Source organism: Helianthus annuus, chromosome 7, assembly GCF_002127325.2.
Source record: "Helianthus annuus cultivar XRQ/B chromosome 7, HanXRQr2.0-SUNRISE, whole genome shotgun sequence".
Taxonomy (NCBI): Eukaryota; Viridiplantae; Streptophyta; class Magnoliopsida; order Asterales; family Asteraceae; genus Helianthus; species Helianthus annuus.
In genome coordinates this window covers 146,324,430-146,339,763 of record NC_035439.2, presented here as the reverse complement: position 1 = coordinate 146,339,763, position 15,334 = coordinate 146,324,430, and the positions used below count along the sequence as shown (strand labels likewise).

General features: G+C 36.1%; 1 non-coding gene across 1 annotated transcript; it reads right to left on the bottom strand.

Moving 5' to 3' along the window:
• Window positions 1-14,583: 14,583 nt before the first annotated feature.
• Window positions 14,584-14,690, bottom strand: LOC118480757. The gene has a single exon (XR_004863734.1). It is a non-coding gene; the product is annotated as a small nucleolar RNA R71 (small nucleolar RNA).
• Between the last annotated feature and the right edge of the window lie 644 nt (window positions 14,691-15,334).

Sequence of the window (15,334 nt, the reverse complement as noted above, 5' to 3'; positions counted from 1 at the left end):
GGTTTTGTATACAAAATTTGTTACCACCTGGTAAAGGAGTAATATGACCATAAGTCGGAACGACATTACCGTGTGGTGGTAATTGATATAACTTGGAAACAAATGTAATTGCGGATGCGCCCTCAATACTGTTCAATGCGACTTTTTATTTAAGCTTGATTAAACTGGGATTCACTTACCAGTATTTCCCACTGACAAAATGTTTTTAAAAACGCGTTTCAGGTAACAAAATGTGAAAGCCAAATAGAAGCCAGCTGGACAACACTGAAGGCTTGGAAAAGTGGCAATAAAGTTACCTAAGAATAAAATAGATGTTTTGTTAAATAAAATAGGATTTATTCCTATAAAAGTGTGTATACTGAAAACTTGGGTTTTACCCATATGTTTAATCTTATAAAATATGGTGGGTTACTCTGATAAAATATTTCCTAACTACGGTCCTGATGAAAAATTCCGCTGCCAAATTGGACAATAACGTGATACCACCGAAACTGGCTCACGGCCGCCCGCTCCCGGGAATCAGGGGTCGGGGGCTGTGACAACCGGGTTCTTACATTTATGAGCCGTCACCGTTGACCCATTTATGTAATACCTGCTCTAAGTGGCGTATTCGCCATACCCCAAGTTTAAAAACAAAATAAGTTAAGAGTGTTTACCTTTTTGCTAGTTTCCAATCAATATGATTATAATTTAGCAAAAAGCCGCAAGTCTAAGTATTATTGACCCAATTCCGATTATCTGGGGGGTTCTATAGTCTGGAATGTACATATTTATTATTTGTTAGAATGTATACGGGTCAAAGGTTAGTCCCTTTAGATACGACCCGTTACTTAAGAATAGATTAGCTAGATGAGCGTAATTCGAATAGAATGTGGTTATACCTTTCCGAGTGCAATTACTCATTGGATAAAGGTTATTTAACCAAGCATTCCAATTTAGAGAGGTTTTGAAATACCTAGACCTGTTACGCCTAGTTTATGCGAACTAGGTTCGCATGACTAGTTATGCGTATAAAGACGGGTTTTGAAGGTCGGATGGGCATACGACAAGTCAAAGTAGCAAATTACATAGTTGAAGTATCTAGTGACTTAAAGTCAGATTATAAGTTTGGTTTAATTTAAAATCATCCAATTAGCTATTTTGACCATACAAGGGCATTGTTGTCATTTTCAATAATAATTTCAAGACTTCTCGTTTATCCCATCAAACGGACTGACCATGTGGTATAACTTCAGAGAGTTATACTCAATCATATCATGGTCCTAAAACTAACTTAAAACATGCCTAAACGTTGACCAAACATGTCAGAATCGAAAGTCAAAGCAAAAGTCAAACTGCTTGACTTTCGATATAGAATTAGGCTCTAAACAAGAAATAACGAGTTGGACATGTTTAGACATGTCCCAATATGTTTTATAAACTGATATAATGTCAAAAATTCAAGTTTTAATAGTTAGAAGCTTGATTAACGTAATTTGCAAAGTTTACTTTTTTGACTGTTTATTTAATATAATTGCGACTCGTCATTTCGCCTACTTAACGTGATCTTTAGAAGTATGATCCCAGGGGATTATAACCTTCGTTATTACGATCACGTAGCCACGTTCGAATCGAACATTGGCAACGGCTGTGACAAAGGCATAACTTGATGAAAAAGTTTAGTTCTTGAGTCTAAAATGTATTATTTTGAAATATCTTTCAAATACCACTGGTTTCGTAATTTTTCGACAAGATTAAGTCAGTAAAATGAATTTTTCCGTGTCAAAGGGTCAGGCTGCGTTTTCCGACAGAATTTGCAGCCTATTACGAATATTATAACCTGGTCTAGGGTTGGAGAAAATACTTGAAAATTTTACTGTAGATAGTCCTATGAGATGTTAAAATTCTCCAACTGGAATTTCGTTAAAGAGTTAACGAGGATTTTTAAATAAACTTTTCCATTAACTGTCGCCAGAATGTGACGAATAAGACCTATGTGTGCTAAGTGATTTTTAATGATTTTTCTGTGAATAATTAGGTCATGATAAAATTACACAAGTCATAGTGGACTAAATGACATGTCCCGTAAAAATTTCATAATATTTCGAGTCCGTTTAGTATATTAAATAAATTCTGTAAAACTGTTCAAAACTGATATGCAACTAGGTTAGCTGAAACTTGATGTTCGTGTTTGTGATTGCTTGTGATAGTTGGTATGAAGTGTCAATGCATGATTTAAAACCTACGTAAACATAATACATGACATGAAGTGTAGACCTACTCATGACAACACAAACGGTTAACTAAGTGTCAACGTGTTGCATATTATGTGGTAGTTACGTGTAGATTTTGAGCGTGCACAATTTAACTAAAACTGTAACTATATCAGGACGTGGTTGACCACTGCTACTACCCTACACTTAATATTCTAGCCGAGCAAAACTAAGGTGAGTTCAAAACTCTTTTCTAAAAGCATGCGTCCTTGGTTTGGGACCAGGGGCGGTTCTTAGAAGACCACTGGCAGGGCCACGGCCCAGGCAAGTTTTTCGGCCGTAGTGCTAATTTTTCGCATTTGATCGAAATTTTTTATATATGCTATGTTTGGCCCGGGCTTGCCCGGGCTTTTTTTAGTGCCCGTGTCTTTCGGCCCTGGCACGTTCAACGGGCAAGATCCGCCACTGTTTGGGACAACACACTTACTTCCCTGGTTGGGGAAACATTTACAGTAGCCCTGGTTGGGGCTACGCACACGTTCCTAGTTTGGGAGCACATACATACTATCCACCGGAGGTGGAGTAGTACGCATAACTAAACGTAAACTCTATCCGGAAGTCCCTACACATTTTACCGATTAGTATGTCGGGTTGGTAGGAGGGGTATTAGTTGATAGCGCTATAGGTGTGACAAACCTCACACCGGGTTGGGAGCCGGGCGTGAACTATTGACCTTTTCATTGCGTCAATGCGGATAGACATTGATGAGGGCACATAAACTATAACGTCAGCATCCAGTACACACGGTTTAGTTGCTTGATGATGGCTAGTTACCTAGTCATAGTTATAACGCTTTTACGTGTGAACTTACGCTTTACGTTCTACGCTTAACAAAAACTATGAACTCATAAACTTTATGTTGACACACTACTGCATGCTTTGCATGTCATTAGGTACTGCTGCATGGAGGCTTGCAATTTGGGGATTGTTGTGGGTTAGATACACGTTACGTTTTACTTATAATATGAACTTGTGGTTTTGATTGTGTCTGGATTTTAAACTTTGCTTACGCTGTTAACTTAAACTATGTTTTGGACTTTTAAACTTGATCACTAATCATGTTGATAGTGATGATTTTATAACTTTAATAATTGGTTCAAGATGATTAGCGGCTGGATCCTGGTCAGTCGCACGCCTCGCGGTAAAACCACGCATGTGGAATTTGAGGGCGTGACAAATCAACTCATGCCATGTCAACTCCCCTCTCCACTCTCCATTTTGCACTTAAACATAAGAGGTGCTCCACCAAACAATTTTTTCTATAAAAAAAAAAAGATAAACTATGATTGGATGGAAGAGAGTGTGGCCTACTATAAACCCCCTTTCTCTCCTCTTACTCCACTCGATGACTACTCCCCGATGTCTCTCCTCTTTTTTGAGTTTACCGCTACACATTAGGGTGATCGCGGCGGTTTGCTCATGTGGCAAACTCACTCCCCGCACCCTTCCCCGCTTAAACCCTTTATACCCTTATATAAAATTATAGCATCTACAAAGAATGAATCCACAATTAAAAAAATATCCACTATAAAAAAATTCGTAAATGCGTCTCTAGTTAGTTGTTCATAGTAAATAACTATATCCAGTCATTATCACAAGAAATACATTTAATGTGAAAGCATTGTACTAGGTTGAATATTGTAGCATCGGGTAGCAAGAAAGTCACATATAGTTATTATGGATAAATAGTCTATGATACATTACTAAGATAAATTCATCAATTTTCTTCACAAGTTAATTTCATCAATTTTGGGAAGAGATGATTATTGTTCTCACTAATTATAATAATAACTAGTGTTAAGTCCTTCACGTTGCGATAGGGCGGCGTAAAACCGTGTCAAATAGCAACAATATCACATCACCGTCAGCGACCACTAATACTGAAGTTGCGGCATATAAATTAGACCAAAATGTAAAACTTAGAATCAAATAGCTTAGTCGATCTAGGACCCACACGTTGCGACGAACATGTTAAACCGAAAAAAATAGACATAAAAACGTTGAACCACAAACGCACGTTGCGTCGTTTTAACTCGCAAAATTTAAAACGAAACGTAAAAATGTTGAACCACAAACGCACATCACGCCATGTTAACTTGCAAAATTTATAACGAAACGTAAAATGAAAAATTGTGAAAGATGAAAAGTATAGGAGACCAAAGTTGAAAGTAAAAAATCTGTAAGGTTAAAATGCAAAAGATGAAAACTTTTGGGTTAAAAGTAAAAAAATTGGGAGATTAAATTAGAAAAGAAGAAAAGTTTTGGATTAAAAAACTAAAAAAAATCATTTTTTTTAAAACACCCTAAGAAAGAGGGACAACACCACTATGAATAGAAAACTAAATTAATACTATTATTATTATCTGTTTTCCCTATATTATTTGGTAAAAAGGTGTTGTGAGTGCATTTTACTATTTAATTTTTTACAAGTTATCATAGCCTTATTTACAACTAAATAAAGCACAATTCAATTTCCTATTTCTTTTTGTTATTCATTAAAGTGATTAAGTTTATGTGAAATTACTGGTTCAAGTACTCTCATGTTAACAAAGTAACACTAAAAATAATCACCTTGCACATGGGTCTTAAAATTGGTCTAAAAGTGATTTTCTCAATGGTAAAAAAAGATGAAATTTTAACTATTTACTTTTTAAATTTGTTTCTACTAAATTTGTGCAACTCATAACTCATGTAATACACATTTTTTTTTCTTTCTATTTTTTAAATTAAGTTTTATTTTTCTTTAATAACATTTGATACATACTATTTTTATGTTGATTTAAAAGTTTCCTACGTTTCAACATAAATTTTATTTGAAATTGAGTTGTTTCTAGCGCCACAATGAGCGGGCTTACAATGCTATAAAGTGGGTATTATTTCATTACTTTGGTCAGTGTGCTTATCAAAATTACGTATATAATTACAGTCCCGCTGTAATACGCGGGTCATTAACATTAACATTAACACTAGTATGAATTTAAAGTCATGATGAACAGTGAATGATAATTTTTAGATTTTGTTTTTTTTAATTTCTAGTTATATATTAATTATTAATCTTTTTGTAAGTGTTTTTAGTAATAAATAGGCAACTGATGGTTTTTTAAGTATTTGTTTTTTTTTCTTTTTTTTTATTACTATATATGGGTGGGAGTTGGCTACGAAGTCCAATTTTCCTACAAAGTGTAAAAAGTCATAAAACACCACAATTTCAGCCATAATACACACTCAAAACCCACAAATAATAAAGTGAAGATTACTAAAACGTCATATCTGTGGGTTTTGTGTTGTATTTTGGATGATAAGGCTTTAATTTTTGAATGACTAATATTAGTGTGTTTTATATTGATTATCATGTTGTGTTTTGTATTCATAGTTCTATGATGGTGTGTTTGAAGTTTTTATGGACTGTTAGGGTTTGGATATTGTGTTTTAGTGATCTTCACTCTGTTATTTGTGGGTTTTGAGTGTGTTTTATGGCTGAAATTGTGGTGTTTTATGACTTTGTACACTTTGTAGGAAAAATGGACTTTGTAGTGCATAGTGGGTTTGTACATGATACTTAATGATTTTTTTGTGCATAGTTGTGTTGCACATGATGCTTAGTGGTGTTGTACCCCATGTTTTCGGTTTTTATTATTATTTTTTTTTTGAAAATTTATGTTTCACTTTAAACCCAAAACTACTTGATTTTGTAGTTTTAACCCGAAAGTTTTTAGTTTTTCCAATTTAACCTTACAATTTTTTTACTTTCAACTTTGATCCCCTAGGTTTTTTATATTTTGCAAAATTTTTCGTTTTACGTTTAGATATAAATTTTCCGACTTAACACGGTACAATGTGTGTGTGTGGTTCAATGATTTTACGTTTTGTTATACGCTTCGTTCTAAATTTTGCGAGTTAACATGAGGCAACGTACGTATGTGGTTCAGTGCGTTTGCGTCGTCTATTTTTTCCCGTTTAATAAGTTCGTCACAACGTGCGAGTCCTAAATCGAGTTAGTTATTATTTTTTATTTTTATATGTCGGTCTAATTTTTCCACGTTAAGACGCCGCAACTTCAATGTTGGTGGTCATTGGCTATAGTGTGGCATTGGTGCTATTTGTCACGGTTTTACACCCCCGCCGCAACGCGGGGAGCTTAATACGATAGGTTATTTATATGGATACAGGTCATGTAACGTATTAATTATGATACCATTAATTATAATGAGATTATTTAGTGAATTACTTATTTGTATAAGATAGTAATATAGACTTAACCGATAAAAAGATTTTTAACACATTGTAAATGTGAATCTGATCAACAACATGTCAATTTCGTTGGTCGCGACGCAACGCGCACGAATCAATCTTCTAGTAAATTATTAATATACATTCAAACCTTTTGTTTTATGATATTTATATTTATATTTTTTTTCTTTTATGCATTTTTAATTGGTATTATTTTTTTAATAGCGGTTCTCTTTGCTTTTTCTTTCTTTTATAGATTTTTGGTTTTAGTTGTTTTTGTGTTTTTTAATTGGTATTATCGAAACCGATAACGACCAAAGTCACACCATGTAGTACGGGGAAAACGATTAAACTCCCACCGCATAGCGTCGGGGAAAAACCTTTTTTGTAATTGATATTATCATAACCAATATCGATATTCGCTTTTATGGTTTAGCACGGGAAAAAATGTTCAAACTCCCAGCGTGTCGCACAGGAGGAAAAACCTATTTTTAGTTGATATTATCGGAACCAGGATCGATATTCATTTTTTTTTGGTTTTCGATGAGTTGAGCAATAACGACCAAAGTCACGATGCGTGGTAGGGGGAAAACGAACAAATTCCCGCCGCGTAGCGCAGGGAGAAAAAACCTAGTATATATATTGTTAACGAGGGCTGATTAATAGTAACTTTATTTTTATACTAATATAGAGTTTTTTATTATTTTATAATTTAATATATTATAATAGTTTATTATTATATTTACTTTTAATAACATATTTTTCTTTTTTAAAACATATAATTCCTTTACTTTTTTTTAATAATTTTTTTTTCTTTTTTTGAACATAGTTAACGAGGACTGATTAATAGTAACTTTATTTTTATAATAATATATAGTTTTTTATTATTTTATTATTTAATATATTATAATAATTTATTATTATATTTACTTTTAATAACATATTTTTCTTTTTTTAAACATATATTTCCTTTACCTTTTTTTAATAATTGTTTTTTTTCTTTTTTTGAACATATATTAATTTATCCATTAATTTGATACTTCTTTAATAATTTACGTTTATGACTTTTTTTCTAAAAACTTAAGTACGTAGTTGTGCTTGATTTGTTTCCCTGACATTCCGTTATAAGTTTTGTTAAAAACGAAGTTGTACTCAAAATAATGTATTTATTTGGTATCATAAAACGGTACGATGATAAACTAAATCGTTCTAATGGTTTGACTTTCTAAATAACAAGCTTTATTTTCAAATCACGTTTGTTTTACAATATCATTTGCTCGGTTTCGCTGTAACGCGCGATATAAAAAAACTAGTGTAAATAAAGTACTGTAACACCTCGAAAATTCATGTCCAATAATATATCGACACGTGTCATGGACTTAAAATGTGTAAAGGATTGATTTAGAGGGACTGAAGTTGACAAACAAGGAATCTATGTGTGTAAAAGGATTCAAAGTGTCAACAATGAATAAATATATCTTTCAATAACCCTACATGATGTTTATACCCTTAAACGAATAAATCATGGATCATACGAAGCTAATTGTGAAAGAAAGTGAGAGATTGCAAACTATAGGGGTTAAATGTGTCAACATGTTTAAAGTATACCTCTGAGTGACCTTTTAGCAAACCCGAAGCTTTGTAATGATTAATTATGCTCACGAGAATAAGTGATAAAATTTCACAAGGTTTCGATAAAGTATGAGAAACTTATGACAATATTCGTATACGAGGGGTTAAAAGCGTCAACGTTGGAATTTAGGACTTTTCGGTGATCTATGAATAACCGGAGACTTAACAAAGTTGGTTTATGACTTGGGGTCCTTAAAAGTCAAGTTTGGGGGTTAAAAGTGCAAGAAACCATGTAAAAATCAAGTTTGGAAGGATCAGGGGCCAAAATTGCAATATTTGAAACTTGCTGACCGGAGAACCACTTTCACACGGGCCGCGTAAGGCTTGCCCAGGACCTTACGCGGGCCGCCTGGGACTGCCAGCATCAGAAAATGTGGACAACTGCCTGTTAAAGCTGTGTAACCGACTTTAAACACTTGTTTTCAATTCTATGGGCTTGTTTGATGGTTTATTATGGCCTAGGGACACCTGTAATGATCCCATAACATCCATAGACCTTGTTGGAATGATCTTGGAGCTCTAAGAAACCTATTTAAGGGCCATGAGTTCATTTGTTCAAGTGCTCATTCACTTGCAACCAGTGTTGTAAAAGTCGCTAGGCGGTCCCTAGTCGGCCGACTGGGGAGTTGGGAGTAATCGGAGTACTCGGAGAGTACTCGGGGAGTACGCGGACATGGTAAATATAAAGAAAATTAATTGTTATATATTATTTATGTGTTAAAATAAGTATAATTCATGTCAACTGAGTATAATTTAAAATGAAACATGTTTAAAGTTCAAATATTCTGAATACAAGTCCGACTAGTCTGAGTACAAGGCCGAGTAGTCCGAGTACAAGGCCGAGTAGGCCGATTTTGACCGAGTTTGACCGATTAAAAGTCAACAAACCACGTTGACCGCCTAGACCGACTAGGCCGACTACGTCCGACTAGGCCGACTAGGCACCGAGTACTCCCGAGTAATCCCGAGGCCGACTAATTGAGACCGCCTAGGAGGAAGTCGCCTCGGAGGGGGTCCGAGGACCGAGTACTCGCCGAGTACTCGGCCGAGTAATCCGACTTTTACAACACTGCTTGCAACAATTCAAGCACTCATTTCTGGAGGTAGCTGACTTGGGAGAAGATTAGGAAGTGTAGAAAAGATAGCAAGGACCTTAAGTAAGAGTTCTAATCCTTTTTTAGTTCTTTTAATTAGCTTTTAAACCAAAAAGTCAAACCATCGTAATTAAGATTTGACTTCGTCATTAATCTTAATTTGTCCAGTCAAAATTCAAATTGAAAGGACCTATGAGTAGGTAATTATGTGGGCAATAAACCCTTAAAAGGGCACCCTCTGATTTCCACTCTAACTAGGTCAATTGTCGGGTCAAACTTGATATTAAAAAGGCAACAGAAAGCTAATTTTCAAATTAATGCATAATTAGCAATGTAGAAGCTATGCAACCTGTTTTGTCATTAATATAACTTGGTAATTAATGTAAGAACATGTCTAAACATGTTCAACTCAACAATTTTCAGTTTAAGCTCGGTTTGGAAACGAAAGTCGCAAAAGTAGACTTTTGCTTTGACTTTCAGTTTTGACCCATTAGGGCATAGTTTAGAAATGTCTTAGAGCTTTAATAGGACCAGGTTTCATATAAGTATAACCCTCTGTGATTATACAACTTGGTCCATTAGTTATCCGATTCATATGCATATTTCCGTTAAATGCCTAAATGTTGACTATTATGCCCATATGACCTTAAAACATGAATTTTGAAAATGTAAAAGAGTAGAAACCTTAGTTACTGATTTATAAACTTGTACCTAAAATTTGACATCAGTTTGAGGTCTAGATTAAGAGTTACGCTCAATAGCGTAATTAGAAAGCTTTTTAGTAATTAAATGGCGTAATTAGCATATAGCCTATCTAAACCCAAATTTTGATACCAAACTTTATACCCACTGATATAAAATAATATTTTGGGATTCTTGGAGATTTTTATTTATTTTTAGGCTAAGATTAACATAGAGTTCTAAGCTTGATCCGGTAATTGTCGGTTTTACCCTTTTAGGCAATAAAATGAGTTTTACCAATCATTTTGATACCAAACCTTTTTCTACTGATCCAATATGATATATAGAATATTTTAAACCTTTTGGAATAATAAAAATATCAGCTTTTCTTATAAAACCCAAAAATCGCTTAAAATCGCCTCTTTACGCGTTTTAAGCGCATAGTATGTATTAAAAACCATTTTAGATATATAAGACTTGATACCTACTGATGCTTTAAGTAAATTTTTATACTTTAGCAGTAAGCAAAAGTTTTAAACTCAGATTTCCAGATTTGACCTTTAAACCTTAGGTGAAATTACCAAAATGTCCCTTCGGTGCATAGTATGGTTAGAAATGATAAATTTCACATATAGGTTATACCCTACTGATATAACTTAGTAAATTAAGTATTTTTACTAATTACATCAGACCCGAAACTCAGAATTACATTTAAACTGTTTTATAACCTTTTAAATGACCAAATTGCCCTTACGGGGCATAATTTGAGTTTAAATACATTTGGGGCATAATAGGAGATATCTTACTGATGTCACAACATACTTAAGGCATATTAACTTAGGAAACTTGTATATGACTCATTTGGTTACTCGTTACGCACTTTTCGCGTTCGGATCGGCTTATGTAACTAGTTTGCATATATTAGCCGAAACGGGTCAAACCATATCGTTTTCATCTCAAAATCCAGAATGTGTTTAAGTTACCCATATTAAACAAGTGTCCAAGCTTTTCAGGTCAAAACCACATTCTAAACCGGTCTTCGCTTTATCATGCGTTTGAACCGTGTCTTCCTTTTGAAAACTAACCGGTCTAAGTCTAAGCTTAATTAAAGACCCGTTAGGATTCTAATAGGTTATTAAAAACCTTCGTTCCAGATTAGGAGCCCAGTAAAAGCTACGTGCACTTGCTGTATTTGATTTATACTTTGCTCAGGTAAATACTCTTAACTTATTTTCCCTATACGGGCTTGGGATACGGTACTATAAAAGTACCGCTTGGTCGGGTGTGTAGTCATTTGAATCGGATTGTGATTAATGTATTTACATGACCCGTTTAATATGTATTATTTGGTGTACGGCCTTTGGGGGTTAAATGACCATGTCCCGGATATCCTTGGCATCATTCAAAGAAATGGCCACGACCTAAGCACGGGGTGTAGGCGTACACCTGACAGTTGCATATGTAAAAACTGGTAGTCCACTTAAAGGAATCAACCTTGTGGGTATTATACCTGTGGCGTGTCAGTTAATCTAGACCGGCCCTACAAAGCGGCCCTGATTGGACGACAAATAAGTAAAACTGTATACAAGATTATTTTTAAATAATTGTCCCAAGTTATAAAAGATATTTTTGCTGAAGTGCATTCAAATCAATTTTCAAACTCTTTTCAAAATGAGTCAGTTAAGTTGTATTTACCAGTGTAAACTGACGTATTTTCCAAAAAGGCTAAGTGCAGGTACTATACGAAATAGGCTGGTTACTCCAGGCATCAATAATCAAATCTCGCAAGCTCTAGATGTCAAAGTTTGTTGAACAGTTTTCCTTTTTATTCGATTCGCCTGTGGATCTGTTTCAACTATTCGATAAAATCACATAAATCATTCTTAAAATGGGTTATTCCAACTTCCCTTATTAAAATAATCATCCCTTAAGGATGAAGTGCCTACGGGCTATAATTAACGTCCTTTGAGACTAAAGACAGTGGTAGCCTACAACTCCCTGTCAAGAAAAGGTACTGAACTTTCATTCAAACCTTAATGCCTCGATTCCATTAAAATATGGGCTTATAAATTAAACTTGTCTACGTGACTAGGTGATGTGTGTAAAATGCAACATATAAATTACATCAAATGAGGCATAAAACTAACCCTTTTTAAGTACTAATGTTGGAAAAAGAGTGTTTTTGTCTTCCTTTTGTATTTTCAGGATTAAATGAGCTCAAATTCACAAAAAAAAGAAGCAAAAAGACAGCTAAATCTAACATAAATACAAGAAAAGGAACATAAGTGGATTGCCCGACCCCTCAACAGCATCCTCCCAAGCAAAATAGAGAAGGCAGAAGACTGAACACACCCCGTGCTCAGCCAGCACGAAGCCGTGCCCAAGAAGCAGCAGAAAAGACAAACCTATAGAAGCTTCTATTGCCCACCACGGGGCCGTGCCCAGTGAACACGGGGGCGTGGCGAAAGTACAGCAGGCGCATTAATTGTAATTGCGAATTACAATTAATGAAGAGAGAGAGTGTCAGACAGGCACGGGGCCGTGTCCAGCGGACACGGGGCCGTGCCCAGCCTTCTGTTCAGCCTATAAATAGGAGTGCTTGGTTTCATTGCAACTCATCCCTTGGCACACCACCTCTCTCACACTTCATCCACCACCCACCACCATCACAACACCATCATCCACCACCATCATCCATTGTCCATCATAGAGTGTGTGAGTCGTCTCGGGATCCAAGATTGATCGTAAGAGTTCTTGACAATCAAGGCCATGTTTGCCTAAGTCTCTTACATCACTTGGTGAAGACAAGTGTTTAGTATAATACTTTTTATTTTTAATCTTTTGCACTTTTTATTTGGTTTTGTATTAATGACTTTAATAACTAGTTGCTTATGTTGAAGGTGATCCTTCCTTATCGTTTGTCCGTGGTGTCTTGGCATTATTTTACTGTCTATATAAAATAAAAGATTTTCATCATTCATATCTCCACGGTCTATATGGAGGTATGTTGGCTACCTGGTCGGGGGTTAAGGGAACGGTTTGGTAAGGGTCTTGCCCTTGTTCAGCGTTTAGAGGTCCTGCAAGGGACCTGGGTCAAATTTAGTAGGATCTCCTTCAATACCCATAGGTATTGGATGGCGGGGATCCAAACTCTTTGACCGCCTCATAAGGTAACTACTATTAATACTATAACCCGGCTATTTAGGACTGTATCCCTGCTGACTTAGGCTACTTAGTCGAGGGTAACGTCACCTCCAAAAGATGGGCCTACCATAATTTGCATTAATAACTTAAGTCATTATCTTTCAATAATCCGGCCCTTTAGGATTGTATCCTTGCTGACTCAAACTACTGGGTTGAGGGTAACGTCGCCTTCAAAAGAGGGGCCTACTACAATAACTAAGATAATCTCTTAAACAAGTGCAAAAGTGCGAAAATAATCAAAGGTTATACTAATACACGAGTCGGATCCAAGTGATTCATCTTGTCTATCTGTTTTTATTTTTTTTATTTTATTTTTCAGCATTTAGTTAGTTTTCATTTTCTTAGTTTAAAAATCTTTTCTAACTTTTTGATTTGATTAGACGTTGAGGATAAACCGGTATTAAAAGCTCTTGTGTCCTTGGACGACCTCGGTATCTTACCAACACTATACTACGTCCACGATGGGTGCACTTGCCCATATGTGTGTTTAGTGTTAGTGAATATCGTGTTTTATAAATTTAAAACTTGGCTAAAAGTGTAAAAAGGGCTTAAAATATACATCTAAAATATATTACACTACACACGCATCAAGTTTTTGGCGCCGTTGCCGGGGACACAAGGATTTTAAGAAAGTTAGGAATCAACGGCCTGATCATATTTTTATTTTTCTTTTTAATTTTTTAGGATTTTCTTAGTTTTTCAGCTTCTGCAGAGCTCAGCACGGGCCGTGTCTGGTCGGACACAGGCCGTGCCCAGCGTTGTTACTGGCAGTTTTTAGTTTTCCAAGTTACAGAAGGCTGACCACGGGGCCGTGTCGGTGCAACACGGGGCCGTGTCCAACTCTCCAGTAACTGGGATCTGGAAAACAATCATTGTAACTCCGACCACGGGCCGTGTTCACTGAGCACGGGGCCGTGGTGAACCTTCTGACCAGCATTCTTTATTTTTTTTTGTTTTTATTGCAGGACTTGGAACCAGACGCCACCTCTACGTAGTGTATGAGCTCCAGTTCTAATAAGGACATAAAAGAATCTCTAGAAGAACCCGAACACTTTCTCAGAAAAAGACTAAAAGCCAAAAACCAAGAGAAAGTTTCGGGAAATCCACCCCCAATGGCGGATCAACGTACTCTCATGGATTATCTACGACCCACCGTAGGTAACCTCGGCGCCGCTATCAATGCACCGAATGTTGAAGCCAATAACTTCGAACTTCGGCCGCATTTGATACAAATACTCCAAAACTCCGCAACCTTCCATGGGCTTGCGGACGAGGATCCCCATCTACATATTACTAATTTCTTAGAAATATGTGATACCTTTTGGATCAATGGAGCATCAAATGACGCCATCCGCCTTCGAATGTTTCCTTTCTCACTAAAAGACCGAGCAAAAGCTTGGCTTAACGCTCTCCCAGCTGGATCGGTAAACACCTGGGATGAACTAGCCCAAAAATTTCTATATAAGTATTTCCCTCCCGCTAAAACGGCTAAATTAATGACTGAAATTAATACATATTCACAAGAGGACGGGGAATCCTTATATGAAACTTGGGAAAGGTTCAAGGAGCTATTGCAAAAGTGTCTACATCACGGCCTTGCGATATGGCAACAAGTATCCACTTTCTATAATGGGTTGTTGCCACACACAAGGCAGACACTTGACTATAGCTCCGGGGGACTTTTAGGTAATCGCCGCCCACATGAAATATATAACCAAATTGAGGAAATTGCTCAAACCAATTTCCAGTGGCACACTCCCCGAGGCAATAAATCTATTGCCCCGGGCGCCCATAAGGTTGATGAAAACACTTCCTTACAAGCCCAAATCGAGGCCCTTTCTTCAAAAATAAAAAAAATGGAAATGACAAAAACGGTCTCGGTTATGGCTTGTGAAGGGTGTGGTGGGCCACATGAAAATTGGAGTTGTATGAAAGAAACGGACGATCAACAAGAGTCGGTAAGCTACATTGACAATAAACCTAGGCCGTCGAGTCCTCCAACGGGCACTTACAACCAAGGATGGCGGAATCATCCTAACCTTGGTTGGAGAGAACCCGGCAATAGTAGTAACCAACAAAACCAACGAACAAACTTTCAACAACCAAGAAATGAGTCACAAAATTTCACTCAACAACAAGGTGGATGAGAAAGGCTTGAAGATACTGTATCTCGCCTCATCTCCGACACTGAAAAGAAAAACTCGGAAATGTCTCTACAATTAGAATCAAATTTTAGAAATC